This window comes from Pipistrellus kuhlii, unplaced genomic scaffold (genome assembly GCF_014108245.1).
Source record: "Pipistrellus kuhlii isolate mPipKuh1 unplaced genomic scaffold, mPipKuh1.p scaffold_m20_p_27, whole genome shotgun sequence".
NCBI lineage: Eukaryota > Metazoa > Chordata > Mammalia > Chiroptera > Vespertilionidae > Pipistrellus > Pipistrellus kuhlii.
In genome coordinates this window covers 3,304,810-3,314,718 of record NW_023425526.1, presented here as the reverse complement: position 1 = coordinate 3,314,718, position 9,909 = coordinate 3,304,810, and the positions used below count along the sequence as shown (strand labels likewise).

At 57.2% G+C, this 9,909-nt stretch overlaps 1 protein-coding gene across 2 annotated transcripts in view; it reads left to right on the top strand.

Moving 5' to 3' along the window:
- Window positions 1-2,974: 2,974 nt before the first annotated feature.
- NCK2 (NCK adaptor protein 2) overlaps window positions 2,975-9,909 on the top strand; it is a 108,742-nt gene continuing 101,807 nt past the window's right edge. For both annotated transcript variants that reach the window (XM_036454026.2, XM_036454024.2), the window contains exon 1: window positions 2,975-3,193. The gene's annotated coding sequence lies outside the window, so the exon portion shown is untranslated. The remainder of the gene's footprint in view (window positions 3,194-9,909) is intronic.

Sequence of the window (9,909 nt, the reverse complement as noted above, 5' to 3'; positions counted from 1 at the left end):
TCTGGAATCAAACCTGGGACCCTTCAGTTTGCAGGCTGATGCTGTATCCACTGAGCCAAACCGGCTAGGGCAAGAAACACACATCTTTAGATCAAACATCATCTTCACCTGGACCCTGTGAACGGGACCTTATTTGAAAAAGGAGTCTTTGTAGGTGTTACAAGGACCCCTGGGGATGAGATAGTTCTGGGTTTGGGGCGCCCTAAATGCATCGCGTCATTATAAGAAGAGAGAAAGGGAGAGCACACACAGGGATGGGCCCTGTGAGGACAGAGGCAGAGATGAGAGTGATGCTGGTACACGCCAAGGAGCCCCTGGAGCCACCGGGAGCTGGAGGAGGCAGGAGAGATGGCCCCCCAGAGCCTTCGGAGAGCGCGATGCTGCTGGCACTGACTTCAGACCTTGCAGCACCAGCCTCCAGGACTCAATCCTCTTTAAGCCACGCGGGTGGAGGTAACTTGTGAAGGTCGCCCTAGGAAATGGATGTAGGCCTCTCAGGGCTCAGTTCCTCACCTTCCTGGAAGTGCTGCCCAAGCCTTCTGCTGTCAGACCCTTTGAAGGAACTGTGTGGGTGATGGGGAGGCACAGAAGTTCTTAAACGGGAAGTACAAGACAGAAGCAACTTTTAGAAAGCTCGGGATAATGCTGATATCCAGTATAAATCTGAGGGATGGAAGTAAGGGAGTAAGCTGACCAGAGGGAAGGCATTGGGTACCAGAGGTTGGAGTCAAAGTATGTGAGGTTCTGAATCCAGTACCTTCACTTACTGTTTCAGTTTTATTTATTTTTTCATGTGTAAAATGAAGGCAGTACTATGGTGTATGAGTTAAGATGGCAGATGTAAAAAATTCACAAGAGATACATTATACGTAATTATGTAAAAATTAGGACATGGCCTTGGCGATGGTAGAGAAGGTGCAAATGGTTCCGGGTCAGAATCATAGAGATTTAGGTTGGGAGGGGCCCAGGTCATCCAGAGCCCTCTGCTCACTGCACTGGGGGGGAGTGGGGGAGCCGAGGTGCCTGGTGGACTCTTGCTCAAGCCCGAGACTCTGGGAGGAGGAACTGGTCTGGGAAGGAGATTAAGTTGCATTCGCAATGTGGTGAGTTTGAGAGAAGGCGAGCCAGGCAGGGGACAGCAGATGAGCTGGGAGCTCTCCAAGGCTGCTGACCGGGAGGTGATCACTGAACATGTAGACTAGCACACAGAATATGATGAACTCTCTTTAAAAAAAGATCAGAATGAAAAAAGGGCAGTCTGCTTTGGGATATTACTGCGAGAGGCTGGGAGGACAGCAGGCCTCACAAAAGACAGGGCAATACATGGGAGAATGACCAGGTTTCAGGAAAGCAAAATGCTGCGTGCTTCCAACAGCTTCCTAGGGCAAAGATTGAGAAAGAGACATTGGGTTTTGGATAGAAAATGTCTTTGGTGACTTTACAAAGAATCAGAGAAGAAAAAGGAGTTCAAGAACAGTGCGTCCATGAAAGTTTACAAAGCAGACAAGTTAAAAGCTGGGCCACACCTATTTTGAATGAACTAATTTAAAATTTGGGCCAAATCAATGACTCTACTTCTGCTTTCCTTATCAGTAGGGAAGGTTTCACAAAAGGATGGGCTGAGGTAGCTTCTCTCCGAGGTCAGAGGAGAAGGTGGTGGCCCCACTCCCTGACCTTAGACCCAGCCCTGCTCAGAACAGAGCGCCTGCCTCCTTCCAGCGAGGGACGTGAGTGCTCCCTCCTGCCCGGGCGCCAGGGACTTACCTAGGAGCCAGTTAGCACTGCCTCCCTCGGAGGGTGTTAGGGAGCGTAAGAAGCACCTGTGCAGGCTCCACCATTGAAGAAGCAGATGGTCAAGCTCTCAGCTGTGACTTTCCGGTTCTACTGGCTCCAGCTACCCTCCTATGGTGCTTCCTTGTAGGAAGCAGGCAGTGATTCCAGTGATCCTGTGATGTCACCCTGGGAGGTTATTATCGCCTTAATAATAAGGAGAAGCCAGAAACCTAAGAAAGAATCTCATTAACATGCATCCAGGCGACTCCTCCAGGAAACCAGAGCCGTTTCAATAGCAGGATGTGCTTCTGGGAAGCCATATGGAAGGAGCCTGGGGAGCGGACTTCTGGATGCTGTGTCTGTGCGAGGGCTGTGCGCCTTCCCCCTTCCTCTTGGGGTGACTGTTCCAAGTTTGTAGGGAAGCCACTACCTGCGGCCACTGCGATGGGCAGCGGCAGTGACAGCTCCTCCCAGGGCTCTGACCCTGGCTGTGCTGGGGCCACTCGACCTAGGAGGCCTCGGAGGCCGGGCTCTTCGTCCCCTCTTCAGAAGTGCTTCCGACGAGGAAGACGGAGTAAAGAAGTGTCTGGTTGGGAAAGTAAACAGATACAAGACAAATAAATAAAAATGCCACAGGCAATTACAGAGAGGAAGTCATCTCCTGGTGAAGTCCCTCTTCTGATGGACAGCAGGCCTGCTCTGCTCCGCGGTCCCTGGGAATGCTTCCGGGAGGGGGGCGGTCGCCAAACAACTTAGGGCTGGCGAGGAAGAGAATCCGACAGACAGTCAGACAGTCAGAGAGACAGACAGGCGGACGGACGGACGGACAGAGGGGTGGGAAGACCACCCACCGGCCGCCGGCAGCTGGAGGCTGTGGCCTTTCTCTGCTGTCCAGCCCCTCACCCCCAGCCCTGCCCCCACTCCCCGCACAAGTCGCTCTAGGAACAGGGACCCTTCCCTCCCGGCTCCGCCCCGCGCTGACCGCTGCGGGGGGGGGGGGGGGGGACCGGAGGCCGTGCGCCCCGAGCGCAGGCCCGTCCCGGCCGGGGCCCCGCGCGCCCCCAGGTGGGTCTGGGCGCCCGGCGCGGCCGCCGGGGGCGGGGTCTCGGGCGGGCGGAGCGGCGGCGGGGGAGGAGGAGGAGGAGGAGCGCGGAGGGGCGGGCGCCGCGCGGGGGAGGGTCGCCGCCGCCGCTGCCGCCGCCGCCGCCGCCGGGATCGTCAGGCCGGAGCCGGGGCCGAGCGGGCGGCTGGGGGCTCGGCGCGGAGGCTCGCGGCGCCCGGGCCGGCGGGGTCCGGCCGGGCCGGCAGCGGCCGCAGCGGCGGGAAGCGGGAGCGGCGCAGACAAAGAGCGGCGTCTGGCGGGCGCGGCCGCCACCCCGGCCCCGCCGCTGCCCTCCGGCCTCCGGGCGGCGAGCGCGAGGTAAGCGCGGCGGGGCGGGCGGCGGGCGGCGCGCAAACTTGGGCCGCGGCGGAGTTGGAGCGGCCGCGGGGCGGGCGGGCGGGCGGAGAGGCCTGGGGACCGATCGCCCCTCCGCCCCCCGCCCTCCGCACCGCCGCGGCCTGGCCCCGGGCGCGGGCCCCGGCACCTCCCGGCTCCCGCCTTCCCCCGCGGCCGCGGCCACCCTCCGGGGCGGGGAGGATGGGGGCAGGGCCGGCGGCTCCCGGGACGGAGACCCCGGGCGCGGGCCTGCGGGCGGCGGCGGCCCGGGGGGGGCTGCCCGGGACCGTGCGGGGCCGGGGCCGGGGGCGCGGGGCGGGGGTCCGCGGGGCCGGGGAGCGGGGCTGCCCCGGACCGGGCGGCCCTCCCAGAGCTGCCGCCGGCGGGGGCTCGCCGGGCGGGGGCGCCGGCGGCCCCGGCTCCCGGCTCCGCGCCGGCCCGGCTGGGCGCCGCCGAACACAAAGTTTCTCCTGAGCCGCCCCCGCCGGTCCGGGCGATGGGCCTCCGAGCGGCCCCGGGAGAGCGGTGCCGCTTTCGGGCGTTTACCGGAGCCCGGGGAGAGCCCGCGGGCCCTGTGAGGGGCTTCAGGCAAAACGCTGACTTTGTGGACGAAGAGCGGTCGCGTTGGGAAGTCAGAGGGACGCGGGTCCCCGGCCGGGCCCCTCCGGGTCGGCTTCCCTGTGAGGCCCAGGGCCAGCGGGCCGGGAGGGCCCGGTCTCTTCAGGACACTCTAGGCGGCAGCTCCCTCCATCCGCCTGTTTGTTTGGCTCACAGGTGGGGTGAGAGGCCGGTGCCGGAGCCCGGAGCTCACCCCGGGGCCCACTCCTTCCTGACCCCAAATGAGAGACCCCAAAGGAGAGACCCCAAAGGAGAGACCCCAAAGGAAGCGGCGGGGCTCCCCGCCTCTCAGAGGGATTTGGTACAAAGCAGAGGAACTCGGGGTGTCTTTCCGAGCACGGCTTTGTTCGAAACTGCCTTTCAAACCTTAAAATGACCGAAAATGAAATTAACCCGGTGCTGTAACTTATCACACCAGACCCAAACTTCACTCCGAGCACCCCCTTAACGCTCGCCGTGTCCCCGGTGAAGTGGTGAATTACAACCGCTCCGAGCACCTGTGGCTGTGAGGAGGGAGGATGGGGTCAGCGGGCATGGGGGGAGAGGGGCTCACTGCGGAGACCGGCCCGAGAGGCAGGGTTTAGGTTTTCGGAACGGATTTCCCAGGAACAGGTGCCAGTGAAGCAGCGACTGCAGGGGGAATCCTGCCTCAGTTTCTCTCCTTGAGGTGGCGTAGGTGTAGTTTCGATGGAGGAAGTGGTGGGATGAGAGTGGTCTGGCTGCAGCTTGAGGCCGGGAATGGAGAGGTTAAGCAGTGGCGAGTTTCTGGAGGCGCCCGTGGCCCCAGCTCCCAGCTGCCACGTCCCCGCTCTCCGGACTGGTCATGGAGCGGAGGAGGAACGGGTGGCCAGTCCCGCCCAGAGCTGACTGCGAGCACACCTGCTGCTCCCTGCACAGGAGCTGGCGGGCTGGCTCCAGGCGCGCTCCGGCCGCTGTGCTCAGTTTTCTGGCTTTGAGTCCTGCTCTATTGCATGCTACATACTGAAGTTCTCTTCGTCTTACTTCCTTGGCCCTCACCACATTCCCGACCTCTGTCATGCGCATTGGGGGATTATCAAGGTTTTCCAACAAACACCTCTTACGTACACCGTATTTGAGAAACGTGCGAACATCCACATTAAATACACCAGAAACCTTGCATGTGCACAGACTGGATAACCTTTTAAAGCAGCCTGAAGACTCCCTGACGCCGGAATGGCCTGCACCCTCTCCTTGCCCACTTGCCCTGGCGAGGTGAGGCTGCCGGGGACATACCTGCTCTAAGCCGCCCAGACTAACCTGCAGTGTGCACTGGAGGCAGGGCTGTGGGCTGCATCTCTGCCTTAAGAAAGGGGGTGGCTGGTTAAAAAGCGGAAGACTGCCTGCTAGGGCTGGGAGGGCAGTGGATAATGTTTGGGAAAAAAATAAGTTAACTTTTTTTTTTTTTTTTTTTACAAATGAGCTGGAAACCCCCGGAACTTACCCGAGAGGCTTAGGAAATTAGTTTTCCCATCGGGAGGGATTGCAAATGGGGTTTCCAGATTGTTTCTCTTTCCTTACGTGAGTGATGGAAACCCTTCAAGGGGCTTTCAAAGCGCCGAAGCTAAAAATGACGTCATGCGGCATGTTGCTGAGTGCTCAAGTTCAGGCAGCTTAAAAGGAGGCCAAGACAGGCTTTGAGCGGGTTATCGGAAGTATGCAGCTGAAGTAAAAATAGTTTATTTCCTTAGGCACTTTAGTAACAGTTTAAAAAATTGGATTGGCTGGGCCCTTGCGGCTCAATGGTTGATCATTGACCCATGTGCGAAGAGGTCCCGGGTTCGATTTCCAGGCAGGGCACATGCCCTGGTTGTGGGCTTAACCCCCAGAGGGGGTGTGCAGGAGGCAGCTCATCAGTTGTTTCTCATTGATGTTTCTGTCTCTCCCTTCCTCTCTTTCTAAAAATCAATAAAAATATATTTTTAAAAATAGACTTTTTGCCGAAACCGGTTTGGCTCAGTGGATAGAGCGTCGGCCTGCGGACTGAAAGGACCCAGGTCTGATTCCGGTCATGGGCATGTACCTTGGTTGCGGGCACATCCCCAGTGGGGGGTGTGCAGGAGGCAGCTGATCGATGTTTCTAATTCTATCCCTCTCTCTTCCTCTGTAAAAAATCAATAAAGTATATATTTTTAAAAATAAACTTTTTTCTTTTCCTGGATTTCACTTTGAACAGGTCCTGAAGTATATATATTTATATAGAAAGTATAATCAACATTAACAAGTTATACCCTACACACACAAACACTCCTCTGGCGCAGTCTGCCCTCAGGTTTCTTTGGGGTTGAGCCTCATACACACGGATTTCCACCAAACGCTGATTGAGCGGATGAAGAGTGAATTCTGAGCCTGCTGAGTTCCTAGGGCTTTGGTGCCCACCGAGAAGGAGTGACACGTGATTTCCAAAACCCTGGTCTGCTCAGCACCTCTTTGACGGGCGGAGGTCTTTGTCCCTAGGACATGCAGACGGTGGGAGGATTGGGTCTGGTGGTCTCTGGTAAAGCCTCTGTCCAATGAGGCACGCGCAGTCCTGAAGCTAAACTTAAAAACACACCAACAGGCGAATGAGCAGAAGGAAAATGGAAAGCAAACCCATCTGAATAACCAGCTGGTGGGGTTGCCAAATACTTTCCGGTAGGTGGTCTGTCTGTCCGTGCCAGCCTGGACTGAGCCTGGGTGGAGTGTTGCCACCCTGGCCCGGCAAGTTAGTTTTTGGTGCCACCTTACTTCCTTCTGCCATCTGTATTGTGAACGCTTTTAAGAAGCTTCAAGTGCACTCAGAGTTTAAGTATTGCAACTTACTCTTGAGATTGTTTTGGAAAATGGGATGGCTTGTTGGCCAGTGGTTAGTGAAGATCTAAAATGCCATAGACAAAGATTAGAGGTGCTACTGCTTGTATGCTGATTTGTAGTTTGCAAGTTGCTTTTTTCACATTGCGCCATCATATTTAATATTTGAAATCACGTGGTGACGTGGGCTCCAGCTCAAAGCCGCCAGCTGGTTCTATAGGGACACGATCTCAGGGGCAGGGCCAAGGACCGCGCGTCCTGAAGCTGGGTGCCAGTCCTTTGCGCCCTGCGAAGCAGGCAGCAGACGCGGCACTCCACCGTGGTGTGGACAGAGTAGTTCTGAGGCTGCTGACCTGCTGGTGGTCACTGCTGGCACCTAGCGCCCGGGCCTCGCATAGAGCCTGTGCCTGGGGGAGTCGGGGGGAGCACACGCTGCTGGCAGTGGAGTCTGCACCTGAGCTGACGTGAAGATGGGCTGTTTCAGGGGAGCCGGCAGGAGCAGTGTCAGAACTTTGTCCCTGCTTCCTGCTGTCGGTGTGTATGCTGGCGGGCTGGGCGCCCTCACGGAACCCCACAGATGGGAGGAAATGGACACAGCTCTGGAGGCTGCAGAGTCCAAGGTCAGGGTGCTGGCGGGTTCGGTTCCTGGTGAGTCTGTCCTGGCTTGTGCAGGACACCTTGCTGTGTCCTCACAGGCACCTCCTTCCGTAGTGAGTGCCTCTTCCTCTTATAGGGACGCAGTCCTGTAGGGGAGAGCCCCGCCCTGATGACCTCCTTTCTCCGGAATTGCTCCTTTGAAGGCCTGTCTCCAAATAGTTACATTGGGGCTAGAGCCTCAACATGCAAATACTGGGGGACAATTGGTTTATAACAGTGTGTGACCTGCCCACTTGCCCTAGCGAGGGAGCTGTCCCGGGACACTCCTGCGTATTTTAGGAAGTCCTATTGCTTTCTTTACCCAAGTCTGCCTGCACATTTATTTCAGGGCGCCTCTAGGGAGGGAGACGGAGCGTGGGGGTGAGGGTAGATGGCAGCTCCCTGCTGGTCAGGGAGGGTGGCTGGCACTGGCTTCCGCACGCCGGTCAGGCTTCAGGTGGGATGATGGAGAGAGAACAGCGGTGCCTTCGTTCCATTTGTGGATGTTATCCTCCGAGTGTGGGTCCATCACAGGCACTTCTTTTGGATTAGGGTCATGATAAGACATCAGGTCTATAGGAAGTGTTGGCCTTTGTATGGAGTGAAAGTGTGACCTGGTCCTGACTGAGGAGAGCAGAGTGAGGGGCGGGCTGCCGGGGGCAGAGTGCCGCTCTGGCTGCTGGGCTGTGCCTGTGTCAGCCCAGGGAGCCGAGGCCCTGCGGTGGCGTGCGGGTGGGTGTGCAGGCCGTGCCGGGAAGGGGCGCCCTGAGGAGGGCTAGACTGTCAGAGGGTGGCATAGGCCTGGAATGCGGCGTGACAGCCGCTCCGGCCCCACTCTGCGTGCTCACCATGACTCGGTCGTCAGTCACACGGGTTATCCAGCTTGTTTCTGATTATGTCCGCCTGGAAGTCTGATGTCACATCTTCTGACTTGCCTGTCTTCTCAGTTCATGTCCCATCATCCACTCAACCCAGTCGTCCTTGAATTCTCCCCGCCTCCCGCAGCTTCATGGCCCGAGTTTGCCTCTGAGAGGCCTCTTACGTGCCATCCCGCTGTCCATGGACTTCCTCTCTCACTCTGACTACCTTCCTCACCCACCGCCCTTGCGGATCCATTCTGCTCGCCGACCCCAGTCCTCCAGGCTGGCCGGCGTCCACACCGGGGGCTCCCTGAGCTCGTAGGTCAGCGCCCCAAGCCTCAGCCTCTGCACCTGCACTGAGCCTCCGCCACACACCCAGCGGCAGTTTGCTAACTGATAACGAAATGCCAAAGTGTATAGGCAGTTTGCTTTGGGAGATCTGTACATTGGGGCTGACTCAGTGTGCCTGACACCGCAGGCTGTGACCTCTGCCCCCTCTCCCTGCGCTGTGACCTCTGCCCCCTCTCCCGGGAGGGGCGCGGGCGCTGGTTCAGCGGAGGGTCCGGCCGGTGCCTTTGCACTGCTTGTCTTCACGAGACTGTGAGCCACAGGTGACTCAGATCCAATTCTGGGACCCACATTAAAAATGTGAAAAAGAAACAAGCAAAATCCATCTTCACAATCCATCTTATTTTACCCAGGGGCTCTCGAACATTTTTTTCTACATGTGACCATGTAGAATATTGTTAGTGGGATAGTCACGATGTTTAGGTGTGTGGGGTGTTGAAGCGGTGTGTGCTCCGTGTGTGCAGCACCCCACCGTCCCTCTGCTCCCGCTCCAGGGGGAGGAGCCTGGCGAGCTGTGCCACTACCCTGGCGACGGCAGGTCTGTGCATTGTACATGGTTTAAGCCTGCTTTACTCCAAAGTTGAGATTGCTCAAAGACACAGTGAGACAGCCTAGTGGGAAAGGTGTAGTTATGTAGTTGCGAAGAATGATGTAATAGTTCATGCTCTCAACAATTTTAGAGAACTAAAATCAGACGTGGTTATATGTAATGAAAATACTTTGTACATTTTAGAAAGATTTTAAAATGTGTTTTGAATTCTAGAGGTCGAAATACCAATGTAAAGTAACTCTTTTGGGTGTTGGTATTGAGTATATTTCTGAAATACGTTAAGTACTTAATTTATAAGTACAGAAGCTACAATCATATTTTCTTTAGTGATCGTTAACTTTTCCCCTATCACACACTCATATCACCCATTGTCAATACTGCTCCAAGCATTGTACACAGAGTAGTAACTCATTGAACCGTCTCAAATATTTGGTGTGGCTGCTTTCTGAGCTTATCTTTACAGATTAGCATTTGGAAGAGACACAGCAGGTTACCTGGCCTGATCTCATAGCCAGAAGGTGACGTAGCTGTGCTGTAAGTCAGACCATCTGACTCTGCGTCCCCTCTTACCACTGAGCTAGCCCGTCTCCTCATTGGGCTGAGAACACCTGACCAGAGCCATAGCCTCTTGTTGCGCACAGGACTTGAGGGGTGTGGAGGGGAAGTGGGGATGGTGCAGGAAGCCTGACCTCCGGAGGACGGAGGAATGTGGAGCTGCCGGCCTGGCGCTGCCTGGAGGTCACAGGAGTGGCATGGGCCCCTCAGCCCTGCTGCTCTCCCAGCCCCTCCTTCCTGTCCGCCCTCGCAGTGGCCAGCTCTGCCATGGGTATTGGCACCCCGGGGGCCGCTTTGCCCCCCAGGGGGTGATGCGGAGTCCA